Source organism: Calypte anna, chromosome 1 (assembly GCF_003957555.1).
Source record: "Calypte anna isolate BGI_N300 chromosome 1, bCalAnn1_v1.p, whole genome shotgun sequence".
Taxonomy (NCBI): domain Eukaryota; kingdom Metazoa; phylum Chordata; class Aves; order Apodiformes; family Trochilidae; genus Calypte; species Calypte anna.
Window position 1 is genome coordinate 115,783,715 of NC_044244.1, and position 26,500 is coordinate 115,810,214.

The window sequence follows — 26,500 nt, forward strand, 5'->3', positions numbered from 1 at the left end:
AAAAACTCATGAAATGAGAGAAAGACAGCTTTAAAAGTCAAAGAAAAAAACCCAAACAAAAACAACAAAACCCCTCCAAACATTTGAGTGATAGAAAGGCAATCACCACCTTCCACCAACAGACTGATGCCCAACCTATGTCCAAGAAACAGCTACTTTGGAAAAACTTTTCCCATCCCCACCCCAGACAAGACCTTGATGCTGTACAAGAACTGTTCACCAACAGCTAAAATATTCATCCATTATCAACACTATTTTTCATAGATTTAAAACACAGAACCATCTTGGCTGCTCTGAGGAAAATTAAGTCCATCTCAACCAGACCCAGTACCATCTCCATTTCTTCTTATTCCATACTGTTTCCTCACATCCTAAAATATTCAATGAATTATCAGCAGCCTCCACCACCCCCTTCCCTGTCCTTTAACATAGGCAGAGATAGTTTTCCCTCAGTCTACTGGTCATCCCCATTCAAATGGTCATTCAGTTAATTTAGTCCATGACTTGGGCATGATCTGTTGTAATGATCATTCAGGACAGTAAGGTGTGTTTAGATGTCAAAACCAGCTCAGGTTGGACCATTCTTGCACTTGCCTGATTCTTTATAAGTTTCATCCTCTATTAGTCAGGGTAGCTCCTGCTGTGTTATTTTTGACATACAACCGTGGCATCATGTAACTCAAATAATGAGTTATTTTTGCCAAAGGATAAATCTTGAGATTCACCTCGGATTTCTCCAAACTTCTTCATTATCCACTAAGTACATCCATATTCCTGACTAAAAGCAATCTTATTACTCTGCTTTTTTTCTTGAAGGAGTAGCAGTCTTTCCCAAACAGTTCCAGACATCTGGAACCAGAGAGTCTTGTTTCTTTTGACATTGCTGCTGCTGAACCACCATGGCAGCACTCAGCACCTGCTGATCTTTCACACATAGCAACCTCTCAGCAGAATAATCCTCTGAGATGTAAGACAGAGTATACAATCATTTAATCTACAGCCACAATGCTACACCAAAAGTCCATCAGTACCCTTTTGGGTCCTTAGAGTATCTTCTTCTGAGGTAGTCTATGACAAGAATACATGGAGCCTCTGGGCCAGTCACAGCAGGATACTTCTACTACTCATTCCCTGTTAAGCTCAACTTGGCACCCCACAGAGTCAACTCTTGGGGTCCTCCCTCACTCGAAAAATCCAGATGTGTTCTGCCCTCTTTTAGCCTGATAGCATTAGGACGTACTGTGTGCTGGTATACACCAGAGTGTTGTCATCATATGGGTCTGATGTACCAGTATATCTGTGCGGTCCAATAAAACTGGTAATCCATTTCTTCTAATTTCTTCTAAGGACCCTTCTATTCCTGCAAGAATCTTTGTTACCTAATTCCTAGAGCTGCAAAACAAAAGTCTCTTCACCAGTCACCTTGAGGGTGCTGAGCAAAAGCTCAGAGAGCATAGGCCAGGACCCAGAATTGTGCTAGAAGTTGTGTTGTAGAGAAACAAGATAAACCAGGTGCCTCGAGTTGCCAGAGTGGGTGTGAGTCCACCTGTGCCTGGTTAGGGCAGGCCCCCTCTTACCAGGGGGCCAATAAAGGTGGGACACACACCCACAGAGGAAGCTCACTCTGGTGAGAGGCATGGAGAGGCCAGCAGCTCGTCGAGCCTCTGGAGCAAGAAGGGCTCTTCCCGCTACACTTCTACCGTGGAAGCGCTGTGTGGTGGCTGGAGTCCTGGAAGAGACCAGCAGCTGGTCGAGCTTCAGGAGCAAGAATGGCTCCTCCCGCAACATTGTGTCTTTTTGGCTTACACAAGGCATCCTTGTGTCAAGTGCTGTGCTACTTCAACAGGATTGTGCACCTGCTGAGGTGTGAAGTCCCAGACTGTTGGAAAATTGTTCTAAGAACCTTCCAGAATTCTCACAAATACCTTGTCAATACCAACTCAACTGACTCAGGGCACATCCCTTTGTGGCATTCCCAGCCAAGTGGTTAACCTTATAAAAAGCCAAAATTAGATTCACAACACACACTATTAAGTATATTCTGGCATGTTTAAGATTCTGCAGAGCCATTGTACCGTGGCAGAAAACATCTACCCCAGAGAAGGAGGCGGGGGAGATGTCATTCCTCATTTGCCTATGATGTAGGGGTTAATATAAAATGCCTGCTAGCAATTGTCTATGGATCACATTGACCTGATAGAAGCTAACACAGAATGGTTGTTCAATACAAGCTAAGAAATTGTTTAGGTAGTCATCACCTAAGAAGGGAAATATATGTGCTAAACAGATAACTATAGCAACCTTGAGATAAGAAAGAGAACTTGCTGTCGGCTTGGATGAAGACTGAAGAAATGCACATGCCCAGAGAAGAAGAGGTGAAAAGTTTTCCCAGAGAAATCCCTTTGCTTCATTTTTACTTCATCCCCACAACCCCCCACAGCCACCACCAGGAGACACTGTGCAAGCACAGCAGGGAGGAGATTATGAACATGACCTCTTGGGATTAATTTGAATACGAAGCAGGAGCAGGTGATGCATATGTATAGGTGTATTGTGAAATCTAATGAACATGTAAAACTTCAGTGTTTATAACAAAAGCCTAATTGCAAGTTTGGTGCACACAGATTTCAGAGGAATTATCCCCTCATGTGCCCAGTGCTGAATAAACTCTATATAACCCCTCTCTATAGCTTTCCAAGCTGTAGGGTCATTTTCTGCAACTCACCTACAGAGTGGCTTCCAGAGGAAGAGGTATAATTTTTAATTGTCTCTGTGAGATGGTTCCCAAAGTAATGAGGCAGCAGCAGTGCAGGGTCCAAATACCAGATTAGGCTCAAGGCCAGTGCTTTTATCATAGCATTCCCAGGAAAAAGAAAACAAAATGATAAACAGCATAGCAAGCTGCAGAAGCCATTAACAAGCCCTGAAGTTTGATATACAATAAGACAGTGAGCACACCACAAATCAGGTGAGGGAAGGAACAAAATGGTATCAAAGACAAATAAGTCAATATTGCAGCCATCAGTGGCCAGTAACAGCTTGCCAAGCAACAGCTAAAGAGATCTCACAATTTTAAATTCAGTCTAGCACACTCTGATCAAATCTGTTGTCATTATGAATCCCTCATACTCCACCCTGTGTGTGGAAAATGAGTGTGGTGCGTTGACCACGACCAGCAGCTAATCTCTCCCCTAGTAATTTGTCCACTCCATCACAGCAGGATGGAGGAGAGGATCAGAATGGCAAAAAGAAATAAAACTCATAGATCAGTACAAGACAGTTTAATAAGCCAAGAAAGGGGAAAAAAACCCAAAAAACAACCAACAAAAACCAAAACTGTGATGCAAAGGCATTCACCACCTCTCACCTACAGACCAATACATGTCTTCAACCAACAGCTACATTGGAAAAACTTCATTTTCCTCTACCCAGTTTTGTTGATGAATATGGGATATGGTTTTGGTCTTTTGGGATAAGCTACCCCAGGTGTGTCCCCTCCTAACTTTTTGCTTATCCCAGACCAACTCACTGGTGGGACAGCATGAGAAACAGAAGAGGCCTTAATGCTAGGTGAGCACTACTCAACAACAGCTAAACCATCCCCATGTTATCAACACTGTTTTGGTCACAAATACAAAACAGAGCAACACATAGGCTGCTATGAAGAAAATTATATTCATGCCAAGCAGTTTCAGTACAGGAATATTACCTGAAATGTTCTGCTAGTCAGACTTCATCTAAAGATTGTTTTGGGTTTTCTTCTTTAGAATTCAGAAATAACTTTATATGTTTTCAGTCAGGCAAGTCTTTCAGTGATAAAAAAATAAAGTAGATGCTTTTTTCAAAACAAAAACAAAACCCCAAACCTGAAAACCCTGTGTCTTGTAGATAATTACATTGCATTGAAGACAGAAGATCAAATCTGGTTTAGCAGAGTAGGGTTTTGACTAACTGGGGAGAAGAGAAACTGAAGAACTGCTAACAAATGATACAATTAAATTACAATTGCAGCTACCAAAGAACAGTAAATGACAGTAGGATGATCATATGTTCCATGCCAACAAAGCAGAGTAAGCATTTGAACAAGATAGAAGAATAATCAAGGACAACAAACCTGAAGGGAGAACTGATGGCCATTATGACAACTGTGTTACTGGGGACAGGGAGGCAAAGTCTATGAAAAGCAGACTTGCAAAACATCCAGAACAGCAAGCTCAGGAAGGCAAATTGGTGATGTGTTCAATATACCTCATGATGGAAAAGGGCATAAGAAGCAAGGAGAAGCAGGGTAATTACATAATTTTTGGAAGAATGAAACTATGGTATATTAAAAGGCAGAAAAAGAAAAGCTGAATTATTAAAGGGCAATAGCTTGAAAAAGAACAGGGAATAAATAGGAATAGGGAGGATTGCCAGGTCCATCTCATGGAGAAGAAGGACTACTTGCAACATAAACATATATCTGAAATTATATAGTGATAGAAAAACTGAAGAAAGCAGTTCCAGGTGTTAATCTGGAATTTCCTTTTATGTATTTCTCTTCTGGGTTTTCTCAATGTTAGATACAGAGGAGCTCAGTGATGGATGAATAGTTGATATTTCTAAATATGGTTTTCACACTGCTTTTATTGTACCAGCTACTGTAATATGCATTTTTCTTAATTTTTTAAGTGCATGGATAAGCATTGCATAGATTCAAGAGTAATGAGCTGCTTCTTTATGGATATGTATTTTAGCACCCATTAAGAAATGATCAAAAGTAACTGAGATCACATCCTCCTCCTTTAATTTTTAGAAAGTTGTCATGCATCAGTCCAGGCAGGAAAATTCATAGAAGTCCATTGAAAAAGTATGAATAACTTCGAAGATCCAGCCTCAAGTTTGTCCTGATACTCTTCATTATCATCCAGCATATGATGCCTATTCCTCTATCTGAGTAACTACTCCAATAAGTAATTCCATCCAGCCGCTTGGAATCCCATTTAACTATGCTCCTGACTCACTTGTGAGCCCAACTGCTTACAGCTGATAGCAGAGGATTTAGCATTTCAGCTCACATGTCAAATAGACATTCAGCTGCTTAAATTTTGTCTTCTTGTGCATCTTGAAATAACTCCTAGAAGAAGAAGTTTCGTGTGGTAAAAACATTGGGCAAGAAAATGAACACAAGATCCATTAAAGAATTTAAGTTTTCTCAAGCATACTGTTTGTTTTAAAGATAAATTGAGCAATAATGAAATTGACCTTCAACAAATCAATAAAACTGTATTTAAGCAGCTTAGCTAGAAAGACATCAACACACTAGTAAGCTAATTCTTACCAGTAAGGAAAATCACAGGGAAAGGAATTGGTAAAACATTTTTGTTGTCAATTTTTAGTTAACTAGAGCTAGCAAAGAACATTTCCATCTAAAATAGGTCTTGACAAAAATTTAACCATTCAAAAAATAGAAAAAGAAAAAAATAAATTATTGAAAAACTTATTAAAGCAAAATCAAATGCTCAAATACTCTTGTCTGGGAAAAACAAAACAAAACAAAACAAAAAAAATAGCCATAGTATCTTTGAGTCCTACTTTTCCTTCCCAAAATTACATCAGATGTACTGTAGCTCTAAGTCTTTCCTAATAGCTCAGGACAGAATATCCAGGTGTGATGCCAACAATATATCTAGAATTCATTCATCCTTAATAGACACCTATTGAGTGAATCACCTTTTGTGGTCGCTAGCACCACTGAATCAGAAGTCTAGTTTGCTCTTCCAAGAAAATCCAAACCAAGATTTCTGCACAAGTTGCTCTCAGGTAATGTTTACAAATGCAGCCCTACACTTCTGTTCCCATGTTACTAATGATGAAAGAAAAGTCACACTGCTTTTGATAAAGACTCTCTCTTCTTATTCAGTTCCTACTGCTTGAGTATCCAACACAGGTATACTGTTTATTTTTCAGTTAGGTTTATCCTTTGTAACTGTTACCAGGCTGCTAATCCTCATGACAATCTTCTCCTATAATCCCATTACATTTTCCCATTCAGCTTAGAGAGTCCCTATGAGAACTGAGTTTCTTCAGCATCTTAGAGCTGGACAGATATGTTACTGGAGGTGCTGTTTAGAACATATTATAATCAGTAACAGTTGAAACTTCGTAATGTTCCTTTTGTTGTACTTACTTTATGTTTCCTAAGGAAAAAAAGGAAAGGAAGATTTAGTGAGACTGAAAGCAATACTAATAGAAACAATAAAAAGTAATTATCTAACACAATATGTCTATTCACTCTTAGAAAGTATTAGAAAAATAGACTGTGTTATTTGTCCCTGTGAAAAGCATATACTGGACATTAATTTTCCTAGCAAAAGATATGTTTTATTAGTCCGCAACCTTAAATTTGAAAAAAAATACACATCATGCTTATGGCACAAACCAGCCTCAGAAAGAGGTAAAGAAGAGACACAAGTACATAAAAAATGGTTCCCATTGCCTCTCCTGCCATTTGGCATTCTTCTGAAACATATATAACGACCTCACTGACAGCCAAATCTGGATTTGATGAACCACTTCTGAAGTAACTGTTATGTCCCATCTCTGATTCCATTTGATGGTGCTTCAAATGGGAAATGTAGCATTTTAGGGAGTTTTTTTCTCTGAATGAGATTCTGCCTGTCCGGTGGGAAGATAAAGATTCTATTACATGTATTTTAAAAGCCACAGGAGATAACCTTCATTTCCTAACTTACATTTATTTGCTCTCACACAATGTCTCCCATTTCCAAAGCTGAGAATGAGCAATTGCCAAATACATAATTGAAGAAGAGCAATGCAATGAATAAGTGTCAGGTCTAGAACTAGTGAATTCATAGACTGTGTGTTGCCTACAGGGGGGGGGGGGAAGAAGTGTTGATTCCTGAAGTATATAGCTGTCAAATGAAGCTGAGGCTTTAAAATTACATACTGTTCATTTTCTTACTGTCTTCAACAGTTGCTGTGAACTTTCTCGAACTTCACACAAAAATGCCACATCTCAAGTGAAAGTTTGCAACTGTTAAAGTGAACTTTTTAAAGTGTTGTTAGTACATCATACCCTGAGTGACTGGGAGTTGCAGCCTTTTAATTTTATCCATATGCAAAATGAAACACAGCAGAAGCAACATAACCTTTAGAAAACTACCTTCACCATGTATCTCTGCATGCCCTCAAGAACCTCCTCTAATAGTGAGGTAAGAGACACAAAGGACTCTTTACTTAAGAAAAAAATGGTACTGTTGAGGTCTGCTTTAGATTCAGGTTTTAAACAGCATGAGCAAATATCCATCAGATTCATAAAGAGTCCTGGTTCTCCCAAAGCAGAAAACCAACCTTGAGATATAAGTAGCTGTACTATGTTTGATCAGTAATAAAATTTAAAGATCTAACAAATGTTATGTGGCTTCAAAGTAGGTTTTCTAGACTCAGATATTGTCCTTTTTTGTTGTACACTTCCAACTATTTTAATTATGAAATAGCAGCAGTAACAGTAAGTATTAATAACTAAAGGCCAGATCTGAACTATTTTGATCATTTCACAAAGAGTCCTCAACTGCTCAGCAAAAAATGACAACTACTAATTACAGTTAGGGATTTTTTCTGACTGTGGCTTGAAGCCTTGAGTTTCTATATTCTATTTGATTCCCTAAGCTCTCATCTTCATCTTCTGAAGAAAACTTCTAAAAAACAGAAGGTATTAAATATTGAATGCTACTGAACTATAACAGAGCAGAGCTCTGGTGAGGTACCCTGTGTTCTTCCAAATTATTCTGTGCAATTAAGTCAAAATGAAGACAAGTTCTGTGAAATGTGTATTACAATAAATTTGAGGAAGGTGAGAACCATAGCTTAAAAACAATGGAAAGCAAAAGAAGCAGGATACCTATTTCCTTAATAGTTTAACTGAAAGGTTATATCTCAGGAATAAGCCTATATTTGCATCTCGGGCTCTGTTCTTTACCTCCCTAAGAAACATCACATTTGAACACCACAAATAAAAATAAAATAATTCTTGAAATGTCATAAACAGTAGGAGACTTTACCATTCCTCTTGCAACACTTTTTCTTTCTACCAATTCTCCCCTTTTTTGCATTTTGCGTGTTTACGAAGGCTATTGTGAGGTTTTTTCCCTTTGATTTTAGTTTGATCTCAGTTTGTGCATTCATTTTTTTGTAAGTTTCAGGAAAGGTGATAGTACCTTCATTTCTTCTACAATCTGGCATATTGGGAAATACATCCGCATTGAACCCCCAAATGATAAAATAAGAAAAGGGGCAGGGAGAACAGAGATTAATTTTACAGAGATTAAAAAAACCAACAACAACAAACAAAACAAACAAACAAAAATCCCAAACAAAACAAAACAAAAATACTAAGCAAAAAATCCCACCAAACTACAAAACAAGCTGATATGATTATTCATGACAGAACCTTGCAAATATTTTTATGAACATTTGATACGAGTTCCATCATTACAGATTTCTGAAAGTTCTTACTTATTCAATAAGAGATCCATTTCATGCCACTAATTTGCTTTTTCTATTGCAAAATAATAAAGTAGAAATACCTCTACTTTCTGTTCCATTTGATGAAGTTAGGCACAGCACTGCTTATGACTTACAAAGAAAAAACAAAACAAGAAGAAACAGAAGTGACAAACCATAAAAAACTTACCACAACATGCACACACACCTGGTTTTATGGTATTTTACATTCATTATATTCAGTTTAAAGAAATAAAAGACATTGTAGCAGCCAGTAAATTACATCATTTTTCAGCAAATTAAATGTAATGCCAAAAAAGAAGTCATAAATGCATTTCTTCCGCAAGTTGATTGATTAATTTTTTTAAACAAACCTTTAATAAATTGTGCATAAACAAACCTTTAATAAATTGTGCATAACATTTTCTGACAATGGACTTACAGTATAATGGATAACTACATAATCTCATGAAGGTACTATTTTATACCTTCATGTGATTGAAAATTACATTTTTGTACTTAAAAAAATATACAAGATGCTGTGGTTTTCTAAATGAGGCAATGCTAAATGATTTATAAGTGGCAGAACTGTGATACCACGTATGCATTTACAGACAGCAATTTATATAGGAGCAGAGCAGTGTCATATCCAGGAACTAGTATTATTATTTTAACCTTTTATATTAATTGCATACAATTTAATGCTAATAAATGCAACACTAATGTAATTCTTCGTGGTCTAGAGTCAGTCAAAATGCTTTGACAAAACCAGTGCTATACAAAATACAGACACATACATCCAAATTAATCTGGGTAAAACCTTTTCTGAAGCTCTTAGTGAAGCTATTGTTCTATAATCAACTAGAGCTTCTCAAGTGCTACATAACTTTCAAGTATCTAGAGAGAAAATCCTTCATGTTACAAAATCTATTTCTCATCCACTGCTACATTTAGATGTTAGTCAAAAGCTCAGGATTTTTTCTACAGAAGAAAAAAACCTGCTTCAGATCAAGTGTAAACTTTGCTCATTAACAGTAGGATACTGGCTTGTTTCACAGACATATTTTCCAGTTGTCCAAAAAAATGCCTTTGTTTCATATTGTTTTTTCTTCCTATAAAAAGGAATTTAAAGCCATCTATTAAAACAAAACTTTCAGAAAAGTTACCAAAATAAAATTTAAAATCAACCCAACTTTCTCATTGGAAATACACAAACTGTCTAAGAGTAAATGGAGAACATAGGGCACAAGTAACAAGATATGGTAATTGAGACCATCTGTCTCACTAAATTTAAAGCATGTTTGCCTGTGGTTTACTGTCTCTCCTCTTGATCTCACTGTGGTTCCATTCAAGTACAGGAAAAGTCATCTGATGCATGACAAGAAAAATTTAGATGAACTCATTCCAAGATGGATAGATCATGATCTTAAATTCCTTCAGAGCATGTGGAGAAGTAGAAGAGCAGAGAGAAGTGCAAGTATAGCTGCTCCTTTTTGTGTTTCTGATGTTTGAATCTCCCAACACCTTACATAGCTGTGACTGACCTGGCAGTAATTCTCCTGATGACTTGGCCTATGGGGTAGAATTATTTTCTTGAAACAATCATTACTGTCATTGCTACTTTCATGTCCATTAAGAGAACTGTAGGTCTGTCATGGGCAATCACAGTTCATCATTCTGGTGCCATGAGAGTGCCATTAGATTTAATACAGCACCGTAAGAACTAAATTCAGTAACAGTGCCTCGAATATTTTTCTCTTTCTCCTAGCATTTAATTTGCTGTTGACTGGTGATGTGGTCAGTAATTACTACATAAATCGCAATGTTTAGATAATGTGTACACTTTATAATCAGCATGTTTCACTAAATATGTGACCACCTTCTCAATATCATCATTTGCAGTGCTGTTGCTTTGTGAGTGCAAAGCCATGCAAAAAATTCGAAATTGGAGTTACTTGGTAGCTCTTGGCTGTAGGCATGGGTTTACTGGCAGACTTTCTGTTGGTTTGGTTTGATTTAGCTTGGTCGATTCTACCTCTTCCTATTCTAAAAAATAGAAAGAAAGCATAAATGGTTATTCAAGTAGAATGTGCATAAATGCATTACATGTATGTAATACACTATGTACACTATATAATGCATAAGCACTTTATGTGTATTATATATGTATAGATACATACTATATGCATACTATAGTATATATACTATCCTAGAGATGCATGCTACACATCGTAAAACCTATAATATTCACCTATGCATATACTGTTACAGTATATATCTGCTATATAGCATCTATATAGAACTAACTTTGTCTACATGATAATATAGATTATTCTTGTTTGGCTTTTTTTGTAAGAAAACACAATTTATAAGCAACATATACATAACAACTACTTGAATGTATTATCAAGGTTGGTATAAAAAAAGCAGTACAAGCATTCTGCAACCTTGATTTGCTAATGAGTGTGTAAGGATTTTTAAAGTAGTTATTTTAGTGAAAATGAACATGTTGGGTTCCAAGCAGAATTATGAAAGTCAATTTTAAGATTTCTTTGGTAAGAAAAAGCATTTTTATTCAGAAATATTGTGGTATGACAGTTCAGAGAAAAGCTCAGTGTTCTGCCCAACATTTGGGAAGTTTCTTTTCCAGTGGAATGCAGGTCTTGAAAAATAAAGTAAAAAAAATATTAGCTTAATGGAAACAAAGACTTTCAGTGCTAGCAACTATATATATGCAATTCTTGCTTAAATTTTTTAGTTGTAGTGGGTTAATTAAGTCAAATTCTGAGAGTCTTCTCTTGTGTTGTAAAAAATCAAAGAAAGCTGATGGAAGAACTAGGAGCTAAAAGCTAGATTAGTCTTAATACTGAAGGCACCCTGATACTAATTCTGGGCTGGAAACTCAGGAAAAATGAGTTGCTATACCTACACTGATCATAAAATGTAACTGTGGAATGAGCACCTATTGCCTTGTACACAAAGAGAATGAACCACATGGGTTGTTTTGGGCTGATACTTCAACAATCATTGAACTACAATTTTTCTTTTAAAGAAACAATTGCATGTCTCATTTCAGTTTTCTAATGAAAACTAAAAGATGGTGTAATAATTAAGGCTGCTCTAATGAATCTCTACAAGAAACACAACATAAAAATATGCAATGGTTGCCACAATAAAATTGATAATTACCATTTTTAAAATAAAATTAACTTCATAATGATACTAAGATATTCCTTTGCTCTGAGCACATTAAAATATGCAACAGCATGGTGAACGAGCAGCAGAAACTCAAAACCTCCCAGATATTACAAAATTAGGTTGTTTGATTGACAGAGCAGTTTAACATAATTTTATCATTTCAATGACATGAACATTGGCTACCAATCTAATACTGGAATACACAATTTTGCAGAGTTTACCAAAAATTATGTCAGAAGTTACATTTACTCATAACAGGACCTCCAGGCTATATGTAGTTGGTGTTCCTGTCTTGGCAGACGAGCTCAAAACTCATGATTTATGCTCTCTGGGTTAGGCAGACAGGAAGCTAATACACTAACTGTTACTGCTACTGTAAATTTACTTGGCATTTCATTTTTCAGTCATGCTGATGGTTATTTTCATACATCTTCAATCCATCATTTGCTGCTAAATCCAATTAGTTTGATTGGCAGATTTAGCTTCTCAGTGGATCTTTGTCAATAATGTGTAATGGTGAATACCTTGAGAGTCTTTTTTTCCAAAATTTCCCTGGTTATTTGCTTGCACTCCAGGGGCAGTGACGCCACCATTTCCCTGGGCATTCTGTTCCAAGGCTTCACAACCCTTTGGTGAAGAAATCTTTCCTAATATCCAATCTAAACCTCCCCTGGCACACCTTGAGGAAATTTTCTCTTGTTCTGTTGCTTATTACTTGGGAGAAGAGTCCAACACCCTCCTTGCCACAACCTGCTTTAGGCAGTTGTAGAGAGGGGTGAGGTTTCCCCTCAGCCTCTTTTTCTCCACACTCAGCAACCCCAGTGCCTTCAGACACTCCTCACACGACTTACTCTCCAAACCCTTCACCAGCTATATTGCCCTTCTTTGGACATGCTCCTGCACCTCCATGTCCTTCTTGTAGTGAGGGGCCCAAAACTGAACACAGGATTCAAGGCGCAGCCTCATCAGTGCTAAGAGCAGAGGGATGATCACTTCCCTAGTCCTGCTGGCCACACTATTTCTGATACAAACCAGGATGCTGTTGGCTTTCTTGGACACCTGGTCACACTGCTGGCTAATATTCGTTCACCTGCCAACTAACACCCCCAAGCCCTTTTCCTCTGGGTAGCTTTTCAGCCACTCTTACCCAAGCCTGTAGTTTTGTGTGGGGCTCTTGTGACCCAAGTGCAGGACCTGGCACTTGGACTTTCTGAACTTCATAGAATTGGCCTTGGCCCATTGGTCCAGCCTGTCCTGATCCCTCTGCTGAGCCTTCCTACCCTCAAGCATATGAAGAGTCCTGCCCGGCTTGGTGTCATGTGCAAGCTTAGTAAGGATGCACTCAATCATGATAAAGATACAATGAGCCACACTGGGGGGCTGAACTGTCAATAAAAATTTCTAAAACTAAACAGTTAAGATCTACAGTGAGGTTATGCTGTCTGTCAGTTGTTGTATATAGATGTCCTGTAATTGCAATAGGATAAAGAATCCTCCTTGAGGGAAACCTGGGCTGTGCTGACCTCTCTCAAAAATATTGCTTACCAAATTTTATTTCCAAAAAAACAGTAGCCTTTTGTTGTTCCCCAAAAAGGTGAGAAAATCATCTGCTGTTGAGAAAAACAGCACTCCCCAGCCTTCAAAAGGAAGAGAGGACATTACTGTGATACAACAGTGGTGGCCAAATTATGTCTGGGAAAGGAGAGGAGAAGAAAGGAGAGGAAAAGAAAAAGGAAAGGAGGAAAACTTGCTTAAAAAAGGATTCCTATATGGGGGTTTTTTGACATTAATAAGAAGTTATGGCCTGAAGAATGTTTCCAGTGATGTTGATATGAGGAAAAGCACAGCAGGTGTTAATTTTCTAAAAGGCAATATTTACCATTAATTTTAATCATAAACTAATTAAAGGATTTACATACAAATTATCAGAAAATTCATTCTGTGTACAGCAACACATATTTTGTCTTTTTTATACATAACAATGAGACCAAATCCTTGATTCAGTCAATTTCACATAACTATAGCTAGTTCTTCTACAATGTTTTGTTTACTGGACATAGTGGACAGAAAGAGGTGTCATAGTGCTGCAGTAGTGTGAAAGATACTCAATTTGTAGAAAAAGCCATTGAAGTGAATCTAAAGAAGGATTAAGTAGTAAGAGAAATGTGTTTGCATTTATCAAAGCACAGAAAAACTAAAAATTGACATTAAATGAAGGATTCCACCAGAAAAAATTCTTTCTGGTAAAACAGATTAATATATTACTTTTATTTTAAAGAAAATTCCAGGTTTTAATTGAAGCACAAAAAAATCTGTTAGAGGCCCTGAAACATGGGTCTGCAGCAGCGATTTGTCTCCCTTGGACTTCTGAGCAACCAGGAAGAGAAATAATATGAGACATGACTAAAGGTAAAGTACAATAACAGATCTACAAGGGGAAATTTTATTAGTCCTAGTCCCTGCTTATAGCAGGCCCCTCATTTTTTCAGTGCCACTTTCTTGGGATTGATTACTGAAAGAGTAATAATAATGATTTGTGAATTTTTGCAAGGAGACAGGCTATGTGTCATATTTGAATAAAGAATATATGAAAATACTGATTTTTTTTTTCCAAAAAAAGCTTTTTCTGTCTTGTCTCATTTGTGACTACTGCTCAAGTAATGAATTGACCATCGTGATTCCACTTTATGAAATACTGCAAAAATAAAATTGGAATAGTGCCATTTTTAAAGTGCTCTTTGGTCTGGGCGCTAGTCCTCACACTCTTACACACAGTGGAAGATTTTATTTCACTTTTTGCAGGTGTTGTTTATCTATAATATAAATATTAACTAAACCACCATCACCCACACCCAGAGGGCATGTAAATGTACTTACTAAACTTGAGAGTGTTGCCAGGGCCAGCGGTTTTTATGAGCATTCCAAGTCATGGAGAAAATGCTTCTCTTTAGTTACATTAAAAGGCTATGTTTACTATCTGGGGAAAAAAGCTTTTGATACAGGAGTTAGAGACATGAACATTCCTGCATCTTGTTGGCATCATGGAGATCTGGTGGGATGGCTCCTATGGCTGGAGAGTTGGAATGGAAGGACCTAAGCTCTTTAGGAAGGACAGGTAGGAGAGCGAAAGAGGGGATGTTTCCCTCTTAAGTCGATGACGAGCTGGACCAGTGCATGGAGTTCTGCTTGGGTGCCCCAAGGAGGAGCTTATGGGTCAGGATTGAAGGATGGGCAGGGACAGGGGACAGAAAAGCAAAGTCAAGTCAGGACATATAGCATTGAACAGTACTGAGTAGATGAGGAACTTCTCATTTGAAGACTCTAACTCCAGGATGTCCTGGCAACAGACTTCACATCGGTCTTCTTCCAGTCTTGAGAAGGGAATGGGGCAATGTGTTTCCCTAGATACTTCCACTCTGGCCCTAGCTCCAGGCCCATCTCTACATGACACTGTAAACCCAGAAGCTCTGTGCCACCCTCAGCTGAATGGATGAGTAAAGGGTCCTTCCCAGTAACCAGCTTTTGGGTTGCTGCTCTTCTATGAAGTAGTATCAGCTCTGCCATTTCCTCAGAGGTGTCCCTACACTCCCTCCCATACTCCCTACTGCACTGAGCTGCACAGAAGGATCAGGGGGTTACCATCAATGAGATACCTGACAAGAAGTCCTCTCCTGATGGTGTTCATTTTTCCCAGCTCATCCACTCTTGGGATGTGGCTATAGAGGCACTGCTGGTGCAGTTCTCTGTTCATTGCCTGAGGGGCACAGTGGCTTCAGAGCACCCCCTGCTTCCCACCACCCAGAACTCAGATGTTCATAGAATCAGAGAATCAGAGAATTGGCTGGGTTGGAAGGGACCTCAGAGATCATCAAGTTCAACCCTTGATCCATTACTGCTGCAGTTACTAGACCATGGCACTGAGTGCCACATCCAGTCTCTTTTTAAATATCTCCAGGGATGGAGAATCCACTACTTCCCTGGGCAGCCCATTCCAATGCCTAATCACCCTCTCCGCAAAGAAATTCTTTCTAATCTCCAACCTAAACTTCCCCCGGCACAACTTAAGACTGTGCCCTCTTGTCTTGCTGAGAGTCGCCTGTTCATTTTATCAGATCCTGAATGCCCTTATCTGTGTTTCAAATGCAGATGAGAGATGGACAACAGACACTCTTTTTAGGAAGAAGTTCTTTTCTATGGGGTGGTGAGACACTTGAAAATGTGGGCCCAGGAAAGTGCTGTCTGTGGAAGTGTTCAAGGCCAGATCGGATGGGGCTTGGCATGTGAAACTAAAAGGCAGCCTTGGCTGCCGTGACCATGAAATGGTCAAGATGGTCAAGATCCTTAGGGCATCTAAGAGGCCACATAGCAAGCTTGTTACCCTGGTCTTTAGGTTATCAGACTTTGGACTCTTCAGGCACCTCCTTGGTAGAGTATCCTGGGATAAAACCCTGGAAGGAAAAGGATCCCAAGCAAGCTGGTTAATATTCAAGGATCTCTTCCTCCAAGCTCAGGAGCAATACACCCCAACAAAGAGGTAGTCAGGTAAAAGCACCAAGAGGCCTTCATGGATAAAAAAGAAGCTCCTGGACAAACTCAAACACAAAAAGGAAACCTACAAAGGTTGGAAGCAAGGACAAGGAGTCTGAAAGAAATACAGTGAAATTGTTTGAGCAACCAGTGATCAGGTTAGGGAAGCTAAACCCCTGTTAGAATTAAATCTGGGTCAGGAACTTCAAGGGCAACAAGAAAAGTTTCTGATAGTCACTGATAAAGAAAAGCCACTGATAAAATGAAGACTAGGGAAAATGTGAGCTCTCTCCAGAAACAAACATGAGACCTTGTTACCCAGGATTTGGAGAGGGCTGAGATACTCAGTGACTTTTTAGCCTCAATCTTCACTGGCAAGTTCTCAGGCCAAACTTCCCATGTCACAGAAGGCAGAAGCAGGGACTGGGAGAATGAAGAACCATCTGTGGTTCTTTATGGTTAGGTTTGAGACCATCTGAAGAACCTGAAAGCACACAATGGGACCTGGTCAGAAACAGCCATGGGTCCTGAGGGAACTGGTGGATGACATTCTGAGTCACTATTCATCATATTTGAGAAGACATGACAGTCAGTGAAGTTCCCACTGACTGGAAAAGGGGAAACGTAAGCCTTGTTTTCAAAAATGGGGAAAAGGAAGATCCAGAGAACTACAGGCTTATCAGTATCACTTATGTGCACAGCAAGCAGACCATGAAGAAGATCCTCCTGTAATCTCTGCTAAGGCACATGGAAAATAGGGATGTCATTTTTGACAGTCAACGTGGATACACTAAGGGCAAAACTTGCCTGACAAGATTGGTGGCTTCCTATGACAGGGTCACAGAATTGCGGAAGAATGGAGGAGCAACTGATGTCATCTACCTGGACTTGTGGAAGGCATTTGACACTTTCCCACATGACATCCTTGTCTCTAAATTGGAGACATGTGGACTTGACAGATGGACGACTCAGTGGATAATGAAGAGAAGGGCTAGAACATTAAATGAGATAATCTGGAATACTAGAGTAATAGAAAAGGACTAGTGTTCTAGTGCTCTATCTAACACTAAGGTCATACACTGGATTAATAGTGTCCAGAAATTCTCCTGTACTCATGCTAGTTGGTTATGACATAACAAGGGAATCTATTTGCTGCATTAGTCCAGCATTCCTAGAACAATCACATAATCTTAGATACTTATCAAAGACATACGGCAATTCTGATGCTATCACTTAATTTTTTGGAGTATTAAACTCAAAGAAAGCTTCTTGTGGTAAATCAGATTTGATGAGACAGATCCAAAGCAGAGCTGTTAACATCATGTCTAGACTGGGCAACCTGGAAGCACTTCTTAAGCCTTTTGCAGGACAAGAGATCATGTTGCATATCCTTCAAAGAAACCTAGAGTCAAGGTTAGCATTCTTAGCTTGTAAAGTTTGAGAAGCAGAACATACTGTTTCAAAGTTGGGACTGCAGCAAACTGACTACCCAGCTTCTGCTTGGCTTGGAGCTCAGGCAGAATAGGCTCATGTCTGATCCTGAACTAAACTTACTCACGTGTCATTGGTCCCTAAACTTCCAGGATAAACTTCACTCTTCATGATGGGTATATACAAGATTTTAAGATAGATTAATGACAAATGACAAGCACTCTTGTTAGCAGGTGACTGTTCTTTTGTATGTGTGAATCTGGATACTCACAGAGAGAGCAGCTATCTGTTTAATTTATTTCTGTGGTCCTGTGATGATCACATTTTAATATCTGGAGTTTCTTTAGATCAGGAAAAGCAAATGTGTTTGCCAAGCTTATGCAGGTACAATTTTTGTGTGCCCCTACTCCAAATCTTATTTACCTTTCTTGCTTTGTTTAAAGACACACTGCTGTACAGATGAAACACTGCAGGAAAGGAAAGAGAAAATATTATCCTTTACCTCACTGAAACCATGGGTCCTTGAGCAAAAGGTTTATGTTCACAATGGACTCCCTGAAGCAAGGGAAGACTCAGACTATTTATTTGTGCCTTCCAAAAAATGCTCCAGGCATATTTGTGAAGCAAGAGGCCCAATAGATGGGAGGCCAAGAGCTGGAACGGGAGTTCAATAGACTGTGCAGCACACAGATAAAACCAGTCTGTGTTCAGAAGTCTTTGCTATGAAGTCTGCTTGGGTCCTTGGGAACCAAGGAAAATTATGACAAAGAAGCAACCATTTTCAGAGGGAATATCCACACATGCAATTTGTAGTCTCTGAGATGTAATTTTAGTCTGAGAGTTGGTATTCATTTTTCCTTATTAAATATTAATTTTGGAAAGATGAGTTCCTTTAGGTAGAATGATGATTTGATAAAGTAAAAATTAATATATATGAATAAATGTTAAGAAATTGTAGAGTAGCCTGTTAACAGTTAATGATTAAGAGCTCACTCTGACTTTTGTGACTATGAGCCTTGTTTGTGACTGACAGACATTATTATTACTATTAATGCTACTTTTCTTACATAAGTAATTTCCATTTCAATTTTTGCTCACTAGATTTGTGAATAGAGAGTAATTGTTATTATTGCCTAAAATGGAGATAATTCAGACAGTGCTGTTGAGCTGCAGAACTAAGTATTAATTATGTTTTCAATCCCTACCATCACCCATTCATTTAATGATGTTACTCTCCTAGAAAGAATAAGTGCCTAACCAAAAAAAAGTGAATTTTTCTGTAAGATCAGTAACAGCTATGGCAAAGAAGCAATTTTAAAGCAAATAATGGCACACTTCTAAGGTATCCATTAAAAAATTTGAAATTTTAGAAGAGCTTGTTCAACTCCAGCAAATCTACAGACATATCAGATAAGTAGGGGGCTCTAAGTCTATCTTCTAGAGATTTTTTTTTAAGGGACTCTCCCTTCATAATATCTTCACTAGTTGTGATGCTGCTCAGTGTGGTCACAACATCAGACTAGCACATTCAGATGACTTAGCCCACAATCAAGAACTATGATCTAGTGTTCTCCATCTCCCAGCAGGAAATTAAACTTCTTTTTTCTTCACCTTGTGTACCAGAAAAGGCACTAGAAGAACCTTGGTATTTCCCAAGGTTTTTGAGCAGCCTGATTTAGATATTTTTCGGTTGGTTGCTTGGTTTTAAAAAAAAAAAAACCAAGGAATGCAACTTTCAACTTTGAATGGAAACCCAACAAATAGAAAAGGTTTGGAATACTAGGGAACCAAACCATGGAGCACTAAAATTTTAGTATCCTCAAGGGGATTCTTTCTTGCTTCTTCATCTTTCAGTTGTTTTCTTAAAATCTTGCTCCCACTTGCACATTCATCTTGTGTAAATGTTTGAAAAGTTAATGTTCAGATAAAAAGACTTTTTAAAGTAAGCACTATGATTGATATAATCATGCATAACTATCTTAATTATATGTGAAAGAAGAAAATAATTAAAAACCTCAAAATCCATATTTTGAGACAGAACCCAAAACTGCACAGCAACTGTAAAAGAAGTGCTTTCCAAATACAGGGAATGTACAAAGTTAGTATTCCCTGTGGCCCAGAAGTCTACTCATAAGAAACTACAGACATCCCCTTACAATCATCAAAGAATATCTACAAAACATAAAGGATAGTGGGCTTTGGACAGAGAAGTAAATGAGAAATCTTTAGAGAGATGTGAGTTCTAAGGAAATGCAGGCAGACATTCTGACAGAAGTCAATTTTCTAAAGTTTGCTAGAGAAAATGTTTTAATTATCTCTGCAGAAACAGGTTTAGAGGAAAGCTAAGTTTTTTCATTTCTTAATTGTTAATGTAGATAATTGGAGTAGCGTGCAAATTATCTGTGGGGTTTTTTTATTATTATTTAATTTTTTGGGGGTGGTGGATAATTCTTTTAAAAAGAAACTCATATTAGCTGATTGCAAAAGACAACACTGCACACCACAGACCCTATGAGGAGAAGCTGAGAGAGCTGGGGTTGTTCAGCCTAAAGAAGAGGCAGCTCAGGGGAGACCTCATCACTCTCTACAACTCCCTGAAAGGAGGTTGGAGCCAGGTGGGGGTTGGGCTCTTTTCCCAGGCAACTCTCAGCAAGACAAGAGGGCATGGTCTTAAGTTGTGCCAGGGGAGGTTTAGGTTGGATATTAGAAAGAATTTCTTTACGGAGAGGGTGATCAAGCATTGGAATGGGCTGCCCAGGGAAGTAGTGGATTCTCTGTCCCTGGAGATATTTAAAAAGAGACTGGATGTGGCACTCAGTGCCATGGTCTAGCAACCACAATGGTGGTTCAAGGGTTGGACTGGATGATCTCTGAGGTCCCTTCCAACCTAGCCAATTCTATGATTCTATGATTTAACAGGGTTGGTTTGTTTTTTTTTTCATATTTATAAAGTGAACTGGAAGGCCTCAGAAATACCCAGAACTAAAAGAGGGTTGTCATTATAAAAATCCCAGAATCTGTCTGAAGGTACAGAGGAAATTCCCTCTGTGAGCAAGCCATCTGGCAGGCCATGCTGAGTTATGCCAAAAAACTGAAGCAATCAGACCCCAGCAGGAGGGAAACTTATAAGCATGGTAGTTGAAGCCTGTTTTGTGTTCATAGCAGTTGACTTGTACAATCTACTGAAAGTGTACTACCACTCAGGAAAACTACCATGCAGGTCACTATCAGGGAACTGACAGGCACAATGAACTCTGTTTTCTTAGGAAACAACACTAAAAATAATATAGTGGCCCAAATCTAAGGTTAGCCACCGTTTTTTCTAAGAATGATCAATTTATTAGTAACGACCACTGCTAATTTCAGAGGTCCTTTGACTGGTGACAAACGCTGGTGATGGAGTACAAAATGACACAGGGTTGGACTACACAGTTCCAGGCTTGCCAGGTAAGGGAAGGCAAGTATGCAGAATTTCTTTTGTGTTTGTCTGTGCATGGATGTGTACATTCTGGTTCTTTCTATCTTTGGTACATGAAAAGTGAGAGCCATCTAGATGTGAGGCCAGTCTACAGTTGTATCTGCTAATATATTTCCCAATGAAAGAAACTTACAAAAGCACTCTCTAAGCTTTGTCTTAGTAGTAGAATACACTAGCTGGTTCCTAAAAAATCTGGTGATGTAAGTCTCAGATATATTAAGACCTGGAAATCTTGTGAGAATATGTAACCATGTAGAGAAGAAAGTATGTATTAATGTCATCAGCAAGTGGAAAACCAAATCTCAACATCACCAAGTAAAAAGACTAAACTGCATGATCAGTTTAGAAGCTTATGAGTAGGTTGGAAATCCAGGTATCATGGTAGATAAATTCAAAATTACAATAACATTTGTCTAGAACCAGAAAAAGTCAGTTTCTATAGAAAGTTGCCACTTGATTATTTCCATATGTTCAATGCATAGCATGAATGAACCTGGTGCAATATTTCAACGGGTTTAACAAGGTCTAGGATTTAGGTAAATTAAATGGAAATTTAAAATCCACTTTAATTGATCTGAGACTTGCCAGTGGGCCTTTAGCTACCTGAAGATAATTTCGAGCAATTTTTGAATTATGGTTTTGTTTGGTATAGAGATGTAAACATTAAAAGAGACATCACAGGTCAAATAGAGAAATGAAACAGGAGCTGTGAAACATTAGTCATAAGAAGGATTGGTCATTTCTATTTAATTTTTTGTGTCTGCCTTTATGTACTATACATTTGTCTTCACTGGTGCCCAGATTGCAGAGCTGGAAGGTATTATTGAACACAGTGTTTTCCTGTGATACATGGGTCAGTGCTACTGACCAAAGGATTTATCTACTAACAAGAAGATCAAAAGACTGACATACAGAAAACAAACAATAGCTTTTACTTGAAAAATGGATTTGCTCGTAGTCCCTGGAACAACATAGTCTAATTCTGTCTGGGTTTATGCTCTGAAAATCTGCAGACTCTAATTCCTCAGATAATGTCACCTAATTACTGTTTAAATATCTCTAAATAGAAAGTATATCAGTCTCAGAGATAGTGTTTCACAGTGCTTTTCATTTATAAAATGACCTATTTTAAAGATACAGAATTATAATCTTTCTACACATTTTAAAAGTGAGGCTTTGGGCTTCAAGTTGCACATTTTAAATAAGTTTAGCTATTCCAGGTTTAGTTAATTAAATGGCCCAAATGTCCACTAGCTTCTATTTAGTAAAGCATGTCCAAGACTCCTTGAAAACTGGTTCCTACAGCTGATTGCATAAAAGAGTAGAGATACAGCTGTAGAAATAATGTGCATATGGTCACACGTGTCTTGTTTATGTGTCAGTTCTGTTGTTTTGATTGAGGACTTTTTGTACTTAAAAGTTTCTATAATGACAAAAGGGAGAAGGTTCTAAAATGATATAGTCTTACCTAATCTTCTTCTACTGTTCTGCTCTAGGGATGATGGTAATTTGAAATCTCTGGTCTAAAAGAAATGGTTTTTTTGGGTAATTTTTAATTGTAACCTGATTATTTAAGTATTCCAATGTTGGAACGTGATTTATTAATAGCATTAGTATCATAATTACTGTTGTTATTATTATTGTTGTTATTATCATCACTGATAATGTTAATTCAGTTTTGCAGTATCTTTTAGGAGTCCCCAATTTGTGAGTCCTATATAAACACAAAATGAAAACACAGAGTTCTCAGAGAGGGGAATGTGGCAAACTAGGGAGCTGTATGTACAGTTTCCCTTAGAGTGATTTCACATAACAGTAACTATATTAAGACTAATTCAGGACTGCAAGAAATTAGATATGCTTTCTTTCCTTCCTTTCCCTTGTGTTTTGGCTTGACTTTTGCTGGCAGGCTTTTCTCCTGCTTTATACTCCACTTCCCTGGGATATATCCTCTCAGCAATTTCTAGTAAAAAAATTCCAATGTGCAGAATATTTCTACATAAATCTATCTGATTTTCTAAGACAGAGCTTACCTAGGTCTTACCTACTGAAAAGTGCATATATTTGTTTTGTGCATATATTTGTTTGACAACAAATTCATCCATTGTGTAGCCCAGCTAGTATGAACACAAGATAACTGTTATATCTCAAAGATATTCTGTTTCCTGGTATGTTCAGGAAAAAAAAACCAAACAATCCAACCAGCCCTGATACATGAGCAACATTTTAATTGAAGCCCCTAAATACCTTTTTATTTTTCATTATTTAAATGCCTGCTGACTTCTGTGGAGAAAACAGGAAAGGAATATGGTTCATTTACAATGAGTAAGTAATAATGGCTTTGTAGCTGTAATTCAACTCAGTATCAGAAAAAAAAATGAAAAGGGAAATAAATAAAAACCTGGACAATTTTATTTCTAATTTCCATACTCACCCATCCCCAAGAGGTAATGAATTTACCAAACAATAGATTTGAAACACTTTTTATTGATGCTCTTTCAGCCTATCACCCTTCTTACTTCCCCTTTTTGCTCATTTACTTTGCCGACATTTCAGCTCTTAGTTCCATTACCACCGACACCATTTTCAATATGTGCTACTTGAGGATCCCACTATTCAGGTTCATTTCCAAATCATAATCAACTTAATCTCTCTCTATTTTCCCTTAAAGTACTCCTTCCATTCAGTTCCTAGACTCAGTTCTGTAGTCTGGGTCGGAAAATGGAGAAAGAGCCTAGCTAATGTTTAAATAGTAATTTAGCTGTACTTAACCCTCTGAAATGTACACATCTTATCACTGCCTCTATAATATCTTCCCCATGATTACTCAAGAGAAATTCAAGTATCCTCACTGAAGTTCACATCCAAGCAGACACAATACTAAGCTGAAAGCAAGCAAAAGCCTCGCAGAAAATATGGAGACTATGTCAGGATAATGTCACCTTTGATACTAACCTGCCCATCAGACAGGCTAACTTTAGGTTATCACAGCTGCTCACTAGGATGTGTATAACTTCAGGGTAGTGATTCCCTTCCCTTAGCTCCTATCTTCCCAAAGTGTTGTCTTGTGTCAGCTGTGCCTGGCATGAGCAGATTATGGCTAATCAAGTTCACCCAGAGCTGAGCTGGGAATTCAGTGCTTCCCTGCCCTACAGTAGTCAGTGTTGCCATTAGATTCCATCTGTTCTCTGCTTTGCAGTATAAAGAATTTCTTGAAACAGCATAATATTAGATCAGTGGAAAATCTGTTGCTTTTAATACTTGCTGGGTTACTGTAGGTGATTTAGAGTGTGTTATTATGAAGAAGCTCTGCAGCTGGTCTCCACATAAAGAAAAAGAAAAAACATATGCTGTCTCTTCCTGACATTTGCCTTTATATCACAGGATTGAAAATAAAGTGGACTAATCAGCAGTGAACAGATTGTTAACTGAGGCAGGTACCCAGAAAAGTATGTGTGTACATGCACTATCTTCACAGTAAAAACAAGAATCATAAGAATAGATAAAATAATATTCAGAATTGTTTACAAAAAATTATGCTACCCTTTGCAGTTTTTCTTTACAGTCATTCTTTCCAGTATTTTATTTACAAACTTTGCAGAGAGGAAGAAAGAAAAAAAAAAACAAAACCAAGAAACACACAAAATGTCATTAAAAGTAGGATGGTACTATGTTTGGTCAACCAACCAGTGTCATATCTGTTGGCAAAAAACAGAGATTTCTTTTTTCATAGTAGTAAGAGAGAAATTTAAGTTCAAAACCTCCAGTCACCTACTGCACTCAGTCATCTGGAGCTCACAAGCTAGTTTACCTGCAGTCACTGCTGCTCTCATAATTTCTTGCAGTTCATTTCCATGTAAAGGTGAGTAAGACCCATGGCATTCATAAAAGTTACTAATGAAAATGAGCATGATGCTGTGTATTTATCTTAAGTGAAATAATATATGTTAGGCATCAGGATATTAGTAAACATGGGAAATATTCCAGTTTTTCTAATGTATGCATCATAGTCTGTCAGTAGAGTCATATACAAAGCTCTGAGTAGCTCAGAGAGATTCAGTACGCTTAAGTTAGAAGCTTGCTTCTCTACTGTGAGTTGAAGGTTTGCATCTTCACCTCCTAGTTTTCTATTCAATAATTTGGCTCCTTCTCCTTTCCAGAATATTGCTGCATACTCCCAGTACTGTCAAAGAGTGTAGCTTGAACAACTGAGGGCACCTTGATAGCCTGGCATGAGCCAAAGTTGAAAGTCATTGCAGATATTTCTCTGGGCTTCAGGGATGGAGCTGGTTATTACCAAAGGCACTCATATGATCTGAATTCTAGTTTGTAAGGGAAGAGTCATTCTGCCATGCCAAAACAGAGGATGGAAGTGAATGTGTGATTGTGGTTGTAGCTGTATCTTCCTCTTGTCCTTCCTGTGGCTAGAGGAGATTAGAGAATGTGGAATGAGTGAATAAAAAGGGACAGGACAGAGGAACTGATGAGCCAGCTCTATCAGCTTTTTTTTTTTTTGCTTTTTGCTTTTTCTTTTTTTTTTTTTTTTTTTTGCTTTTTCTATTTTTCTTCACCCTTGAGAAGAAGAACCAAAAGAAGTTATTTCACCACCACAGCTGTGAACAGCAGCCTGGAAATTACAGGTAACAATATGGAAAGGACTACAGTGTCCTTTCCTCTACCAGTTCCCATTTCTCCACCAGTTTTCCTTCCACCATTGGTTTTTCTTGCTTGTTACTTGAGAATGAAATGCAGGAACTCCCTTTCCTTCCTAGCTGAGGGAGTTTGCAGTTTACACTGACGGCTTTGATCTACTTTCCAGGAACTGGCTATAAGAAGGCTGTGATAAGGGAAGGTTGAAAATGAGAGTGGTAAGTAAAGGCATAAAATTGCAAAAAGAAGTTGTACTGAAACATCGACTTTGGCAGCAGCAGCAGCAGCAGTCAAAAACCCCTGAGAAAGGTGGCACACAGTATCACTGATTTACATTTTCAAATATGAAAATCCTACAGCAGCCCCAGCCACATACTTTGTATATATATTCTGCATACTCCACATTTCATCTCACAACTCATCATTGGACTCTGCAGACCATCTTGTGGGAACAGCACTGCCAGGTAGCATCTACCTAGAGGCTGATGTTTAGTACCTCTTCTGGAAGGACAGGAACTGTTGCTTCAAAACTACTAAGGGAGAAAAGGGCCTATAAAATTAACTCTTTCATTTGATTACTTGGTCATATCACTGTATTTTTACACACTCACACAAAACAAGTGGTATCTTGCCCCATCCTGACTAACTTTTCAAGCTTCTGTGAAGATCTGTAAGTACTTAAAGTAGATCTATGGCTGGATTGTAGTGCAT